The following is a 17,267-nucleotide window of genomic DNA, read 5'->3' as shown; positions in this document are numbered from 1 at the left end:
ATCCAGTTCACTTTAATGGGGTTCAATTTGTCTCTACAACCCATTCGGATACGACAAAGTAGCGGGTGAGTTTAATAAAACTCAAACGATAAATGTGATTATCACATATGAATAGTCAATACACTATTACTACTTCATATTCTATAATCTCTAGTGTATTATAAACACCAGTTTAAATGCAATAAAAGCTTGGAAAGTGGATATACCCGATATCCGTATATTGCAACCTTTTAATTGCTATTTCCTTCCATTCAATGTCATCTCTTAATGACATCAATGTCATCTCTTAATGACATGAATTTCTCTAAGTATATGTCTAGACTTCATACTAGACCCGAGCTCTTTATCTTGAAAGAAGCTCCCACTGTTATCGCATAACATGTGATAAAGTCATTTGTAGAGGGATTCACCCTTAATCCTTACGTTGACCATTTTATCACAACTAACTTAGATTCCTTTTGTAGAATTTGCAATGCGCGAAACTAAAACACATTTCTTAGTTTCTTACTCCTTTGTCAATAACATTTACTTAGGATTTCAACAAATCCCTTTTGGTTTGGAAACTAAAGTTTGTGCAACCCTTCAACACCTAACTTAGTTTGTCATCCAAACATGTGAACGACTCCTTCCCTAATTCTTCTCAAGAATCTCAAGGATGTTCTTTAAGGCTCTCACAAACCATATCATGGGAATTATCTTGTTATTGACTTATTATGCCCTAGGCATATTTTTCATCACAGCACATGCGTCTGTTGGCATACATAATCGTTCTAATGGCGGAAACATTAGCAATCGATTTCATGTAATCAACAACTTAATGGGTTCAGTGAACGACTATGATTCCATCATAGTAATTCCACTTTCATCATCATGAATAAGCCATTCAACCTTGTTGATGTTACAACAGATACGAAAGATCTTATCCTCATAGGACTCTCAACTCTATGCCAATATACTCTCACATAGATTCGGTAATCTAACGTATATTGCACCCTTTCCTAGTCTCCCAATCACTCTTGCCAGAAGAGAGCATTGGTATATTATTCTCAATAATTAATATGTCATCAACATATAAGACATGGAAAAACAATTCTAGCTCCCACTTAACTTCATGTATATCATGATTCTTCAATCATGTGAATGAAACAATTCACTATAATCACATGAATGAAAAGTATAATCCTTTAATGCTAGCTTAAAACCAACTTGTGATCACTTAAGATAGCTACGCATAATATGTTAGGATTCTTAGATCTTAATCTAAGGTTTTGTGTTTGAAACACTTCCTTCTCTAAATTCCCATTTTAGAAAAGCGAATTCTATTTGTCATTCTTCATTAAAATGAAATGCGGCAATTCCTAACACAATTTGTCTTGATCAACATCTTTATGTAAATCTTATGCATTTGTGTACTCTAAAGCTCTATTTCCCTTTAAAGAGACCCTCACTTTAAAGTAAATCTACTCATGAGCAACAATTTTCGGATTGTAATGCTTCGGCTCGTATGTAACAAGGTCATGATACTATCACTTTCACAAAGTAATATTTTTGAACAATAAGACATGTGCGATAAACTCCCACTGAACTATGCTCTCATACTATCTTCATAGATAATAGTTCAATACCAACTCCCACTCTATAATTCAATTACTTTCACAAAGTAACATTTCAACTATAAGAGATGTTTGTGACGATTCAATCTACTCCCACTCTATCTCTCAGAAATATATCAATATTCATGAGAGATAGCTTTGTGAGTCACAAACATATATATTTAACGGAGTATTAGGAGTTTATCTAGACTATGTATTAGCTTTCAATGGGCCATCCTAACATGGCAGCTAGATAATATACGAGTCTTATCCATGTCATCTGTTTAATAGACTCTCTATTCTATGTATCTCATGGTTGACCATCCAATTAGAATTACTTGTCCGTTTTGGATTGCAAATTCCCAAAATTGAGTTCATCAACTCAAACCGACTCATATTAGTTTGATCTTATGGGTAGTGACGCTAGGTCATAATCCATCTTTAATAAATCAAATTTATTACTTAGATCTTTGCCACTACGATTGGGTCGTAATGCTTAGAACTTTATTCAATTGGTTCTCTACGTCATTTTAGAAATTTCTCAAATCTCTCAAATGCTTCACCTTTTATTAGATTAAGTAAATATACCCTTATCTACTTTAATCATTGGTAAAAGTGACGAAGTAGTCATAAATTCCCCTTGCGGTGATGTTTATTAGAACACATACATCGGCATGTATTAGTCTCAACAATCACTTGCTTGTGTCCCTTTACCACTAAAGGAAGTGCAAATTATATTGCAAAGGAGACAAGATTCGCATATTCCATATGATTGAAAATCAAATGGTTCAATAATTCTAGTCGACACTAGCGTTTAATGCGTTTCTCATTTATGTACCCTAATTGAAAAATCAAATGTTCAAATCATTTGGATTACTAGTTATGAGTCTTTTCGATCGTATTATGTAGATATCTTTACATGAGTTGGAACTGTCTAAAACTTGTGTATCATAAAGATAAGTGACATGGCTCACATCCACGTCTATTTTCAATAAAATACAACAATTGTCTTTGAGGACAAAATATAGATCCTTTCATGTCTCACATAGAAATGATGTTTTAGACTAAGTGGGAACATAATAACAATTATGTAAATCATAACTCAAAGCTATTAGCAAAAACAAGTATATAAATTTCTCTTGAAGTGGTGGCTACCCGAGCTCCATTTCGTTGTCGGAGATTCATATCACTCTTGTTTAGCTTTTCCATATTTCCAAGTCCCACTTGGAGTAACAAGCCCAACTTTGATATCTTCTAAATACTTGGGGCAAATATGCTTCCATTGGCCCATGACATTAAAATAATGATATTTATGGTAGGATTGGATACCCATCTTAGTTTTGTGGTAGTCTCACTATCAACTTCCAATTCACAATCGGATTTGGGTTTCTCACATATCTTTGCTCTTCTAACACCAATACTACTTCCATTTGCAAGGACACTCTTCCTAGAACTCCCACTAAATTTGATATTACTCCTTGTTTCATCAAACAAGGATATCTTGGAATTTATGAGATTCCTCTCATATGAACCTCTTACCTGAGAGGTAGGCATGAGTATGTGAGTGGGAGGTGAAGAAGTAGTAAAAAGACAAAGATTTCCATCCTTACTAATGCCAACGCGTAATTCTCAAATCGTATGATTGACATAATCGGAGCATTTTTCATCGTATGATTGGAGCTATGAATTAAGGTGATTGGTGTAGGAGTATAAGATGAATTCATTGCGAATATTTAACTACAAAAACGGAAATGAAGGAAATAATTAACATCCATCGTTTTAATAATACTCGTAAATTAACTACAAGTATTGCATTTATATAGTGACCTCCACCCAACTATATAAATGATTCCGAGATCCAAATTCATATCAACTCGGGCACGGTGAGCCGATTCATCCCTTATTAATATAACTCGGTGGATTAACCTTTTAATCGATTCTACTTTTAGAACTCTCGGTCGATAAAAATTACTCTAATTCTCATCTTTAGCCCGGAACACATGCGACTACGGTCAACAATACTTCCGTTGAGCTCAATCCAAATTTCGATGTAATAACATTTTACTACCCCACTTCGCCAACGTAACAAGGTTTGTATTACGGTGAAGCCGGATTAACTCCCTTGCGAAATTGGTACTTCATGAGTTTCTACTATTTGGTAAGGCTTTATCTCAATTATTATATGTGAGAGGTCTTGTCAATTTATTATCTATCACGTTTTAAGTGAACTAAAGCGGTGAACTACGATAATTATAATTGACACGGTCGATAACTCGATATGATATGCATGTGTTGTTATGGCGATTTGGCAATGCATGCAACATATTAAAAGAAATGCAAAGCAATAAATAAAATTCCTAGTATGGCCTTCCTAAAAATAGAAAATCAAATAATCTATTACATATTCGGAAACCAACTCCTTTGGTCCCTTGAATCTTCAAATGGCACGCCTCCCAAGACACCGTCTTTGTCGGATCACCTTTCCGAATGGCACCGTCTTGAAGATGCTCCATAATTACAAATAATAATAAAAATACAAAGCTATTCCTATTATACATTTGTAAAATGAAAACTAATGAAATAAAAAATAAAAATAAAAGTGATACGAGATCACATTAAATTACAACCGAATCAATATTCCCTTTCATTACGGGTAATATTGATTAAAACTAAGGCCATACTAAGATAAAATTACATAATTCAAAATTATATAAATAAAAGACATTCAACAATTGAAATATGCAGCATTATAATATGTACCTATCATGTAAAATCATGTGCCAAATCGCCCTATTTAACTTATGTCGTACATATAACCCGGTTTCATGGAAATGCGTGATAATAACCTTTTAAAATCACTAATTAACACTTAAATCACATCTAAGCTCAAGTTAATTATCCTAACACATTTTAGGACTCAAAAATCAGTCAACACTAAATTTTTGACAATAATTCAACTTGATTTAATTTTATGCTCATTTTTGACCTTAAAATCATAATTTATATGAAATAAATCCAAATTAATACATAAAAGTTTCAAAATTTGAATTTTAAATTTTTGAACATTCTGGAATAATTCCATGACCCTCATAATGTCAAAAAATATGGTTAAAATTTTCGAATCAATTTTGAGAAAATATAGTTGCATTTTTATCGTTTTTATCTCATAAAATGTATAAAGTATACGAAAATTAAACCAATAATTTTTACAACTTTAGATCTGATAAGTGGGATATTTATGCAACTTAAAATAATTTTCTCAAGCCATGCAATACGTTTTAGCTAATTTTTGCTAAAATAGTCACTATTTATGCCATTTTTACTCAAAAATCCATAAATCATGCTAAAGAAGATATTTAAATCTAGAAATTTACATACTCTCTGTAAATCTTGCATGTGACATCATATTAAAAGATCATGGCTTAATTCGAAATTTAACTAATTTTAACCATTTTACCTCTTTTAATCCATTTTTATCTCATAAAAATCATAAATCATGCAAAATTAATCAAATTAACTCGTCCTTTTACACACAACTTGTAAAATATGCATGTGAGGTCATATAAATTTTTCAAGGTCAGAAACGAAATTTAACTATTTTTAGCATTTTAATTCCCATTTTAGTCATAAAAATGTAATAAAATGACCAAAAATCCTTAAAATGAGCAATAAATTTCCATGAATCATAAAAATGACCTAAAAACACTTTAGGACCAGAATATATAACATGCATGCTGATTTCGTGACTTATACATATAAATCACAAATTTTTAAGTTTTATATGTTAACCTTTTAACTCGGAAAAACAATAACCGATTATGCATGCAACATCCTTATGCTCTGATACCACTTGTAAAGTTCATATACCTATTATTAGACTCCTCTAATATTGAACTAATTAACTTGTTAATAATTTGTTCTTTAGATCTAGTGCATGCATAACAAAATGAAAGATTTATAAGAAAAACAATGTTCCTTACATTGTAGATTGGTTCGAAAATTTGGGCACAAGTAAGGTCACCTTCCTTCACTTGTTCTTGAGCTAATAATAATGATGGATGATCCTCCTAAGACTCCAAGTATAGAAGCCACTCCAATAAATTGCACCCAAGATGAATCCCAAAAATCTCTACTAATATTAACTAGATATGTAGTAGAAATATTACCTTAATAATACTAATATTCTTATATTACTACTTCTAGTAATAGATTTGGTGTATTAGTATTTATTGAGAGCTTGTTTGAATTTTGCATGAGAAAACTAGAGAGATATAAACTAAAACTAGCCAAAAACAACAAGTGATAAAATGAGCAACCAAATGCTCCTTTTATCAACCAAAAACCGGTGGCTATGGACAAAAAGAGGAATCTTTTTGTCTTTGTTTTTTAGTCTATAGTTTATGTAGGTAGTGTGTAGGATTTATGCTTTGTAAGATATGTCATGGACAAGTCACTATCACCCATTGTTATAACAAATGAACAAGACAAACTAGAGCATCTTTTGCTCTTGTCTTTGGCCAAAATATTGGTCCTTTTATGGACCATTTTTGCCTTTTGTCATTTGTCCCACAAATGCTTATAAGTCATATGTTTAACTATCTTACATATTTAATTATTAATGTAATCATTTAACACTTAAATATTACAATTAATAATATTATATACACTCCACTTTTTGAGTAGTATACTACCATTATATCATCATATAATGGGTCCCATAATTGCTAGTTAGTTAAAATTACAACTTCTTGTAATTTCAAATAACTTATTACCTCTACCTCAAAACTCATATTAATATCTCAACTAATTTAGTAATATAACACTTAATTACTAAATATTATCTTTATTTAATCACATTAAAATAAGACGCAAAATTGCACTCCCATAATTAAGGAATTAATTAATCTGTATCGCATACAATTAATTAAATATCTATTTTGGGCTTCATCCTATAGGTGTGACCTAAAGGGATCAATCGACCACCACCGTCACACGACAAGTAATGTCAAACTCTAGTTAGCCAATCATTACCGATTAATGACGACTCGATCGATCAGTATAAAGAATCATCCCTCACGTATTCTTAGTATGAGATTTAATTATGATATTAAATCATGTGATCGCACTATTGTTGAGGACACATTTCCCAACAGCAGGATACCACCAACTTAGGATGCATAAGGATGATGTCTATAAAACTGCCTTTAAGACTCATGAGGGCCATTATGAGTTCCTAGTCATGCCCTTTGGACTGACAAATGCACCAGCTTCCTTTCAGGCCTGGATGAATTCAGTCTTTAAAAGATTGTTAAGGAAGTGTGTGCTAGTCTTTTTTTATGACATACTTGTGTACAACAATTCCCCAGATGAACATTGGAAGCATTTAGAAGAAGTATTTCAGATAATGCAGCACAATTAGATGTCAGCTAAGGCATTTAAATGTTCTTTTGCAATGGAAAAGGTGGAATACCTAGGGCACTTTATCTCTGGAAGGGGAGTTGAAACTGACCCAAGGAAAATTGAAGCTGTTGCAAATTGGACTACGCCCAAGTCAGTTAAGGAGTTGAGAAGTTTTTTAGGCTTGGCTGGGTATTATAGGAAATTTGTTAAGCATTATGCAGTAATCAGCAGGCCACTTACTGATTTGTTAAGGAAAGGGGCATTTAATTGGAATAATGAAGCTACTGCAGCTTTTGACAAATTAAAAGAAGCCTTGACAACTGCTTCAGTACTGGCTTTACCAGATTTTTCTAAGCAATTTACTGTTGAAACAAATGTTTCAAATGAAGGGATAGGGGCAGTATTGATGCAGGAGAGCCACCCCTTAGCCTACTTTAGCAGGGCCTTGGGATCTAAATGGCAAAAATTGTCTGTGTATGAGAAGGAGTTATTGGCAATTGTGTTTGCATTTCAGAAATGGGAACAGTAATTATCAGGGCAGCATTTTATCATAAAGACAGACCAGAGGAGCCTTAAGTGGTTACTTCAACAGAAAATTTCCACTCCTTTCCAACAATTTTGGTTATCTAAACTCTTGGGGTTTAGCTACGAAATCCAATATAGGAGTGGCAAAGAAAATCTTGCAGCTGATGCTTTGTCTAGAGTTCAGGGGTCAGAAATTTTGGCTATCTGTGTAGCTTCATCTGACTTACAGTAGTAGATTAAGGACAACTACATTTCAGACCAATATTTGTCTGATAAAATCCAGCAAATTAATCTGCAAAACCATATCACCCACTATTCATTGAGGGATGGATTATTAAGGAGGAAAGGAAAGATTGTTGTGGGAAATACTGAAGAATTAAGGAAGAAAATTCTGAGTTGGCTTCATACTTCAGGAGAAGCTGGTCATTCTGGAAGAGATATTACTTTAAAGAGGGTGAACGCTATTTTCTATTGGAAGGGCTTAACAAAGGATGTAGCAAGGTGGGTTAGGAACTGTGTGACTTGTCAGGCAGCCAAGGCTGACTGTGCAGCTTATCCAGGGCTGCTGCAACCCTTACCTATACCTGAGGAGGTGTGGGTGGACATTTTCATGGACATCATTACTGGTTTACCTAAGTCCAAAGGGAAAGAAGTGATTTTTGTGGTAGTTGACAGGCTAAGTAAGGGAGCCCATTTTATGGCCTTGAACCACCCATTTACAGCTGTCCAAGTGGCTCATGCTTACATGGATAATGTTTTTAAACTCCATGGGTGGCCTAGAAGTATTGTGAGTGACAGGGATTCAGTATTGCTTAGTCAGTTCTGGCAAGGCTTATTTACTGTTGCTGGTACTGAATTCAAGCTTTCTTCAGCCTATCATCCCCAAACAGATGGCCAAACTAAAGTGGTGAATAGATGTTTGGAGGCTTACTTAAGATGTGTATGTGGCTACCACTAGCTGAATGGTGGTTTAACACTCACTACTACACTGCAACTGGGAATACTCCTTATGAGGTGATATACAATCAACCTCCCCCTCTACACCTTCCCTACCTACCAGGAGAGTCTGATGTTGAGGCGGTGGATAGGTCATTACAAAAGAGAGAACAAATGATTTCAGTGTTGAAAGAAAAACTGTTGAAGACACAGAATAGAATGAGGCAGATGGCTAATAGACATAGGTCTGAAAGAGAGTTTTAGATTGGGGATTGGGTTTGGCTTAACTTCAGCCTTACAGACAAATATCTGTCCAAGAGAGAAGTAATCAGAAATTGGCTCATAAATATTTTGGCCCTTTTCAAATTGAAGCTAAAATTGGTAGTGTGGCTTATAAGTTGAAATTACCAAGTGAGGCTAGAATCCACAATATCTTTCATGTGTCACAATTGAAGAAGTTTGTGGGTAACTTACCTATAGCTATACACATTCTTACTTGGCTGCAAGGACAGAGGTCAGATGGAGTATTACAGCCTGCTACAATTCTCGAGAGAAGGACTGTTAAATTTCAGAATGGAGCTCAAATCCAATACTTGGTCCAGTGATAGGGCTTTGCAGATCATGAAGCTACTTGGGAGTATGCTTTGGCATTTGAAGAGAAGTATCCTAACTTTGAATTCCAGGAGTTAATGCTTGACTTGAGGACAAGTCAATTTTTGATGGGGGAAAGTATGTTGTAGTATCAGAAAGTTGTTATAAAGTTTGCTGTTAAGTTGTTAAAAATCAGTTAGAAGTTTATAGCTGTCGATGAGCTGGCAACTAGCTGTCTGTTAGTTAGAGTCAAATTATAATTAGTTGTCAAGTCGTTATAAATACTGTCAAAGTTGTAACAAACAATTCATTCAATCAAATATACACATTTCAGTTTTCATTTTATATCTCTCTACAATCTCTCTCTACTATTCTATCTAGGGTTCTTCATCATCTTTAACGTTGAGCTCGGCTCCATTGAAGGTGCTTGTTGAATTGCAGTACTCCACCTTATGTACTGCAACACCCACTGACACGCCTAAAATGTCGCTATTTAAGACGGCCAAATTAACAATTTATATACCACAATACGTACTAATTAATACTCATTCTAAACTAGTAAAGTAGTAAGCAAAGGGATCGAACCCAAGAGAAGGGGGTTTGCAATGGTGTGTAAATTAGAGCAAGTAGAACAATTGTGACAAGTTAAACAACAAACAAGTATGTAAAAAGAGGGGATTTTGGTTTGGTTTTCAAAAGTAACAAAGACAAAGCAAAATTCAAATAAGAGTAAGCAACAAGTAATTAAACAAGTAAGTTTTTGAGATGGAAATTTATCAAATTAGAGAGAGACTTAATCCGACTCAATAAAGTGAGGCACTTTAGTTAGTAAAACCACAAAATCAATCCTTTAACGAAATATTATCACCCTATTGTGAAGATAAATCTTCTAGATCTCCTTAATAATGGCCAAATGACAAGGAAATCACACTTAATCAAATAACCCAACTTATCAATTCTACCAAGTAGAAATCACATACATTGGTCAAATTAACAAAAAGATATGAGCACTAGAGATTAAATAGGGGTAATTAGACACAATGAAATCACGATTAATGCCTAATTACAAGTTAATCCTTTACTTGCTAATTAAGCCAAGAAGAAATCACATTCATCAGCATAATAACAAGGTGTTGCAAAGATGAGATTACAAGGAAATCACACTTAATAATCCCAACAACAATAAATTAAGGAACTTGATTAATTAAGCAACAAGGAAATCACACTTAATTACTCAATGTAAACAAGGATTCCAAAATTCAAACAATAAACACAAAGGGTTAACAATGATAATAAAAATTAAGGAAAGATTAAGTAGTCTTACAACCAAAGATTACACCTTTGAGCCGGATTAAGAAAGGGAGATTATGTAACACCCCAAGTTATTGAGAATAAGATTGTCCCACATCGAGGAATTGAGGAGGTTGTGATATGTTTATAAGGGATTCCACCACCACTTAGTAACAAGGCCTTGTGCTTTTGGGCTTAAGTGAGGACAAGTAATGGGCCCAAAGATACATATCCCATCTTATTGGGTTGTGTTACGACCGTGGTGGGTCGGGTTGTTATAAATGGTATCAGAGCGACCCTGCGACCGTATTTTGATAATAATTTATGAGAATAATTTATGTAATTTAAATAATTAAATTAATGGCATTTCTAATAATAAAGAAAGACGTTAATTAATTTATTAATAAGTTAATCATCCAAGTCATGAATTGGGCTTAGTTGATAATCAAGTGTTGGACCGTGTGCCATTGATTAATTGGGCCGAAATTTATTAAATTGGTATGAATATAATCGGGATTTGTATCGAGAATTAATAATAATATAATACGGAAATAATAATATATAAAAGTAATAATAACTATATCAATAATAATAATAATTTATGGCAATAATAAATTAGGAAATATTGTATGAGGGAACCCTATTTATGGTAAGATATGTAAAGATAATAATATAATGGTAATTATAATAATGGTAATTCCTATACTAATTGGAATAGGGTAAGTTATGATAGTGTCCTAATTGACCTCGTATTCTCCATAATCCTACGCTATAAATACCCTATTAAATCTGAGAAATTAATCACAAATTAAAGAGGAGGAGCTTTAGGAGACGGAAAAAAGAAGGAATTAACAAAACCAATTAATCGACTTAAGGTAATATTTCAGACCATCTTATGTATACACTTTAGCATATTATAACTCGATAACTAGACCACCATAGGACTCGAGATTTGGACCTAGAGTAACCTTGGACTGCCGAGATTATGACCTGACCTTATTTGACCGACGTGGACCTTGATAGGGTGGTTTTTGGGGTGGCTAAAGGTGGCTGGTCAGGGGGTGTTGCGGGTTAGGTCGTGGGTGATTGTAGTGGGTAATTGAACCCTCAAATGGCCGAGACTTGACCTGGGTAAGGTGGGGTTGTGACGGGGGTAGTTAGTCGACCATGGTGGTGGTGTTGTCGTGGCGGCAGAAGGTGGTTGGTGCTGGTGGGTAGTCGAAAAACGCGAAAACAGGGGTTCGTTTTTGTTCTCTTGCAACCGTCTAAAACTGAATATTGTGGCATGTGTAGTGGTGTCGAGGGGGTGAGGGGATAACCCATGGAACCTCCTTGAGTTAGTGGCGACGATGGTGGTGGCCATAGGTGGCTGCTGGTGGTGATAGAGGGTGGAGTTGTTGTTGTGTCGATAGTGTTGATGTTGTGAGGGTGTCGTGGTGGCGTTGCTAGGGCAGGGTTCTGGTGGTCGTGTGGGGATGTGTCGCCGGTGTCAAGAGAGTGGTTTCTCGGCAGGTGATAACCACTGGTGGCCGTGAGGGTGGTTAAGTGTGAAGTTGTTGTTTGTGTCGGGTTTTCGGGAACTGTTTAGGGCATGTGATTGAGGGTTCCAGAGGGCGGTTTAGCTGGTGGTAGGAGGATGTCGGGGTTCGCCATAGTGCAGGCAATAGAAGGCAGGCGATGGTGGTGTCATTGGTGGTTGGTAGTGTCGGGAGAAGGCGGTTAAAGGATGGGTGTTGGACGCGGTTTTGTCGTGTATAATAAGTGTGTATGTGGGTTTGTTTTCACGTGGTTTGTCATTGGTAGTTTGGGTTGTTTCATGTGTTTGGGTATTTGGTTACTTGGGTTGACTTATTTGCATTAAGACCGGTTTTACTTGGATCACTCGGGATTGAATTTGAATCCGGTTTTAATATCATAGAGCTTTAATAATAATAATTAATTAATTTGAATAATTGAATTAAATTGAATTAAAATATTTTGATTAGGTGACGGTTGTGAAGAATTATAATCGGATCGGATTTGCTTTATTTATTGGATTGCTTGAGCTGCTTAATTGGAATTACTTATCGGGTAGGGATAAATCCTACTCAACTTTTACTCGATAATGTTTGTTGGATGATTTATATTAAAGTGAATTGATGATCATATGAGAATTGTGTTGGTTGATATCATTGAAATTGTTGGAAGGGAGAATTATATTTTATATGTTGGTTGGATTAGTTATGATGGAGTTACTGTTATTGCATCGGTTATTCAGTATAATACTGGCAGACATCCCTTCGTGGTGATGTAGACTATTTTTGAGGTTATATTGGCAGACGTCATGGTAAGAGCCTTCGGGTGACGTATTTCAGATTTATTCTGGCAGACGATATTTTATCGTGTTTACTCGAGGCAGGCCCCAGATTAGTCTGCAGGCCATCTGGTGGATATTAATCAACTATATGTTGAGGCAGACATTACCTTTTGGTAATGTAGTATGTGTTTACTCACCTTCAGGTTGAGGCTGCCCCGGCCAGGGATTGGCGGGATGATTAGTGTGCTAATAAATAAAGGGAAGGAGTACGTTGTCAGGGAGTTGTGCAATATAAATGGAAATTGGATTATTTATCGTATGTTTTTGTTGTTAGTATTTATTACTATTCAACCTCGCGGTTGACTGTGTATTCGTGAATACCTGCGGTGAACCGTGGGAACAGATTTGACAGGTACTAAAGATTAGCTGACTCAGGAGCATTGGGATGAGAGCTCGACTTGGACCATAGTTGAAGTCTAGATCACATAGAACAATTATATCTCTTTATTTATTTCCGCTGCGAGTTGTAATTATTTTATATTAAGTTTTAGTTAGTTAAATTGTAATAAACATGTATTCACTAAAGTTTTAATTTAAAGTACTTTGGTTTGTTGTACTTTGTTATTCACTACCTCGGGAAACCGAGATGGTAACAGTCCTATTTATTTGGGAATGTCTAGCTAAAGGCTCCTGAATAAATGGAAGTGTTACAAAGTGGTATCAGAGCAAAACGATCCTCAGGCCTAACCATTGAACTATAATGAACTTAGGATATGTCTAATAAAATGAACCCGGGTAGAAACTGTTTAGGTGCCCCTTATTAGGTTAGGGAGACGTCCTTGATCTGGCCCTTACAGTTTTGAACCGGTTACCTTGAGATATATTATATTGTAGGGTAATTTAAATGAATATAGATTATTTCTCTTAGGAGTTTTGTTGCCTTGTTTGCATATTATTTTCATGATTGCGTTTACGGGACGTAACCTTGCTTTTACGGTGAAGGGATGTGATATGATTTCTTTTAGGTATTGTTATATGCATGTTGATATGGGGAAAGTATGCTGGCATATATGTGGGAAGTGTGAGTATGATTAATATGTGAAGTGTTAAAGGAATTGCGTGGAATTATGAAGAATGTCATTTTGGTTGATTTCTCGAAATTTTACTCCTGATTGTTTTGGTTGCCGTTTACTGCCTGTTTAAAATCCTTGTACGAGAATTTTATGATTAATAGCCTTGTGAGTTAGCTTTCAAATGTCATTGGTCTCATACTTAAATAATATACGGTTTAGGAGAAATAAATATTTTAGTGGACAGTGGTCGGAATGTTCCTGTACAGTGATGTCTTCGCGCCATGTTTTTGTAAAATTTGCCACATAAAAACTACCTGTCGATTTAGTGTAATTACAACTACATCGTTTAAAATATTCGTATATGTTTCGAAATTGATAAGCCACGTTGCAAGGTAAAGTTTTGACAATTAATAGTGATTTTTACAAATTGACCTAAGTTTCTGACAAGTTGCTGTGAAATTTTTGTTTTGACCAAATAAATTGTAAAATGCATAAGAAATTGATCTTTTGAGTCTTTGACTTGATTCTTTTTCTCATGGTTTACTAACTCTCTGTATTTTCTAAAAAGTATAAACTCTCGAGGAATAATTAGGTTATTATTTATTTATGATTTTTGGATGTTGTAACATGTATTTCCTTATCCTTGAAAATGTAATTGTGCTAAAATTTGTAAAGAAATGTTTCTTGGTTATCTCACCTTGGCATTTTGATGTTATGATCTATGTGAAGTAGAATAACCTGTCTAGTGATATGCGGAATGTGTTGCCCCTAAGCCTATACGTATAATTACATTAATTGCATCCATGTTTTAGTTAGAATTCGTTAGTAAGAAATAATCGCGCAAGTAGTAAATCTAAATTAATTCAAAGGTTGAAGTTATTTAATTTATGTTTAGTAACTTTTATTACATCATCAATCGATAATATGTCGAAAATAATAGATGGCTCATTTTACAATGTATGTTAGATGTTCTTGTGGTGTTATCGTTATGGTTTTGATGATCTCGTTAGCATGGAAAGAGAAGTAGTTGTTTGATATCTCGAACTTCGGGGACGAAGTTATTTTTAGGGGGAAGGAATGTGATACTACTAATGTTTTGAATAATTATTGAAGCATCTTTTGATAAGTAAGATATGGTTTGATAATAATTAAGTAAATTGATTATGTTGCAATGATCATAAGTTGGAATGAGGTTTAGTTGTGTAAATGTTTGTAAATGTTGTTGTGGTAGCTGTGGGCGAACTTCGGGACGAAGTTCATTTTAAGGGAGGAAGACTGCAATACCCCGTATTTTGATAATAATTTATGAGAATAATTTATGTAATTTAAATAATTAAATTAATGGCATTTCTAATAATAAAGAAAGACGTTAATTAATTTATTAATAATTTAATAATCCAAGTCGTGAATTGGGCTTAGTTGATAATCGAGTGTTGGACCGTGTGCCATTGATTAATTGGGCCGAAATTTATTAAATTGGTATGAATATAATCGGGATTTGTATCGAGAATTAATAATAATATAATACGGAAATAATAATATATAAAAGTAATAATAATTATATCAATAATAATAATAATTTATGGCAATAATAAATTAGTAAATATTGTATGAGGGAACCCTATTTATGGTAAGATATGTAAAAATAATAATATAATGGTAATTATAATAATGGTAATTCCTATACTAATTGGAATAGGATAAATTATGATAGTGTCCTAATTGACCTCGTATTCTCTATAATCCTACGCTATAAATACCCTATTAAATCTGAGAAATTAATCACAAATTAAAGAGGAGGAGCTTTGCGAGACGGAAAGAAGAAGGAATTAACAAAACCAATTAATCGACCCAAGGTAATATTTCAGACCATCTTATGTATACACTTTAGCATATTATAACTCGATAACTAGACCACCATAGGACTCGAGATTTGGACCTAGAGTAACCTTGGACTGCCGAGATTATGACCTGACCTTATTTGACCGACGTGGACCTTGATAGGGTGGTTTTTGGGGTGGCTAAAGGTGGCTGGTCAGGGGGTGTTGCGGGTTAGGTCGTGGGTGATTGTAGTGGGTAATTGAACCCTCAAATGGCCGAGACTTGACATGGGTAAGGTGGGTTTGTGACGGGGGTAGTTAGTCGACCATGGTGGTGGTGTTGTCGTGGCGGCAGAAGGTGGTTGGTGCTGGTGGGTAGTCGGAAAACGCGAAAACAGGGGTTCGTTTTTGTTCTCTTGCCACCGTCTAAAACTGAATATTCTGGCCTGTGTAATGGTGTCGAGGGGGTGAGGAGATAACCCATGGAAGCTCCTTGAGTTAGTGGCGATGATGGTGGTGGCCATAGGTGGCTGCTGGTGGTGATAGAGACTGGAGTTGTTGTTGTGTCGATAGTGTTGATGTTGTGAGGGTGTCGTGGTGGCGTTGCTAGGGCAGGGTTCTGGTGGTCGTGTGGGGATGTGTCGCCGGTGTCAGGAGAGTGTTTTGTCGGCAGGTGATAACCACTGGTGGCCGTGAGGGTGGTTAAGTGTGAAGTTGTTGTTTGTGTCAGGTTTTCGGGAACTGTTTAGGGCGTGTGATTGAGGGTTGCAGGGGGCGGTTTAGCTGGTGGTAGGAGGATGTCGGGGTTTGTCGTAGTGCAGGCAATAGGAGGCAGGCGATGGTGGTGTCATTGGTGGTTGGTAGTGTCGGGAGAAGGCGGTTAAAGGATGGGCGTTGGACGCGGTTTTATCGTGTATAATAAGTGTGTATGTGGGTTTGTTTTCACGTGGTTTGTCATTGGTAGTTTGGGTTGTTTCACGTGTTTGGGTATTTGGTTACTTGGGTTGACTTATTTGCTTTAAGACCGGTTTTACTTGTATGACTCGGGATTGAATTTGAATCGGGTTTTAATATCATAGACCTTTAATAATAATAATTAATTAATTTTAATAATTGAATTAAATTGAATTAAAATATTTTGATTAGGTGACGGTTGTGAAGAATTATAATCGGATCGGATTTGCTTTATTTATTGGATTGCTTGAGCTGCTTAATTGGAATTACTTATCAGGTAAGGATAAATCCTACTCAACTTTTACTCGATAATGTTTGTTGGATGATTTATATTAAAGTGAATTGATGATCATATGAGAATTGTGTTGGTTGATATCATTGAAATTGTTGGAAGAGAGAATTATATTGTATATGTTGGTTGAATTAGTTATGATGGAGTTACTGTTATTGCATCGGTTATTCAGTATAATACTGGCAGACATCCCTTCGTGGTGATGTAGATTATTTTTGAGGTTATATTGGCAGACGTCATGGTAAGAGCCTTCGGGTGACGTATTTCAGATTTATTCTGGCAGACGATATTTTATCGTGTTTACTCGAGGCAGGCCCCAGATTGGTCTGCAGGCCATCTGGTGGATATTAATCAACTATATGTTGAGGCAGACATTACCTTTTGGTAATGTAGTATGTGTTTACTCACCTTCGGGTTGAGGCTGCCCCAGCCAGGAATTGGCGGGATGATTAGTGTGCTAATAAAAAAAGGGAAGGAGCACGTTGTCAGGGAGTTGTG

The 17,267-nt window shown here is 35.3% G+C and overlaps 1 protein-coding gene across 1 annotated transcript in view; it reads left to right on the top strand.

The window, feature by feature from the left end:
• The window catches only part of LOC141600327 (COX assembly mitochondrial protein 1-like), a 34,422-nt gene extending 21,191 nt beyond the window's left edge, over window positions 1-13,231 (top strand). Inside the window, exon 5 of the mRNA XM_074420545.1 lies at window positions 13,034-13,231. The gene's annotated coding sequence lies outside the window, so the exon portion shown is untranslated. The remainder of the gene's footprint in view (window positions 1-13,033) is intronic.
• The last annotated feature ends 4,036 nt before the right edge of the window (window positions 13,232-17,267 follow it).

Source organism: Silene latifolia, chromosome 9, assembly GCF_048544455.1.
Source record: "Silene latifolia isolate original U9 population chromosome 9, ASM4854445v1, whole genome shotgun sequence".
In the NCBI taxonomy this organism is placed as follows: domain Eukaryota; kingdom Viridiplantae; phylum Streptophyta; class Magnoliopsida; order Caryophyllales; family Caryophyllaceae; genus Silene; species Silene latifolia.
Note: the sequence above shows the minus strand (reverse complement) of the source record. Positions and strands in the feature narration are given on the sequence as shown.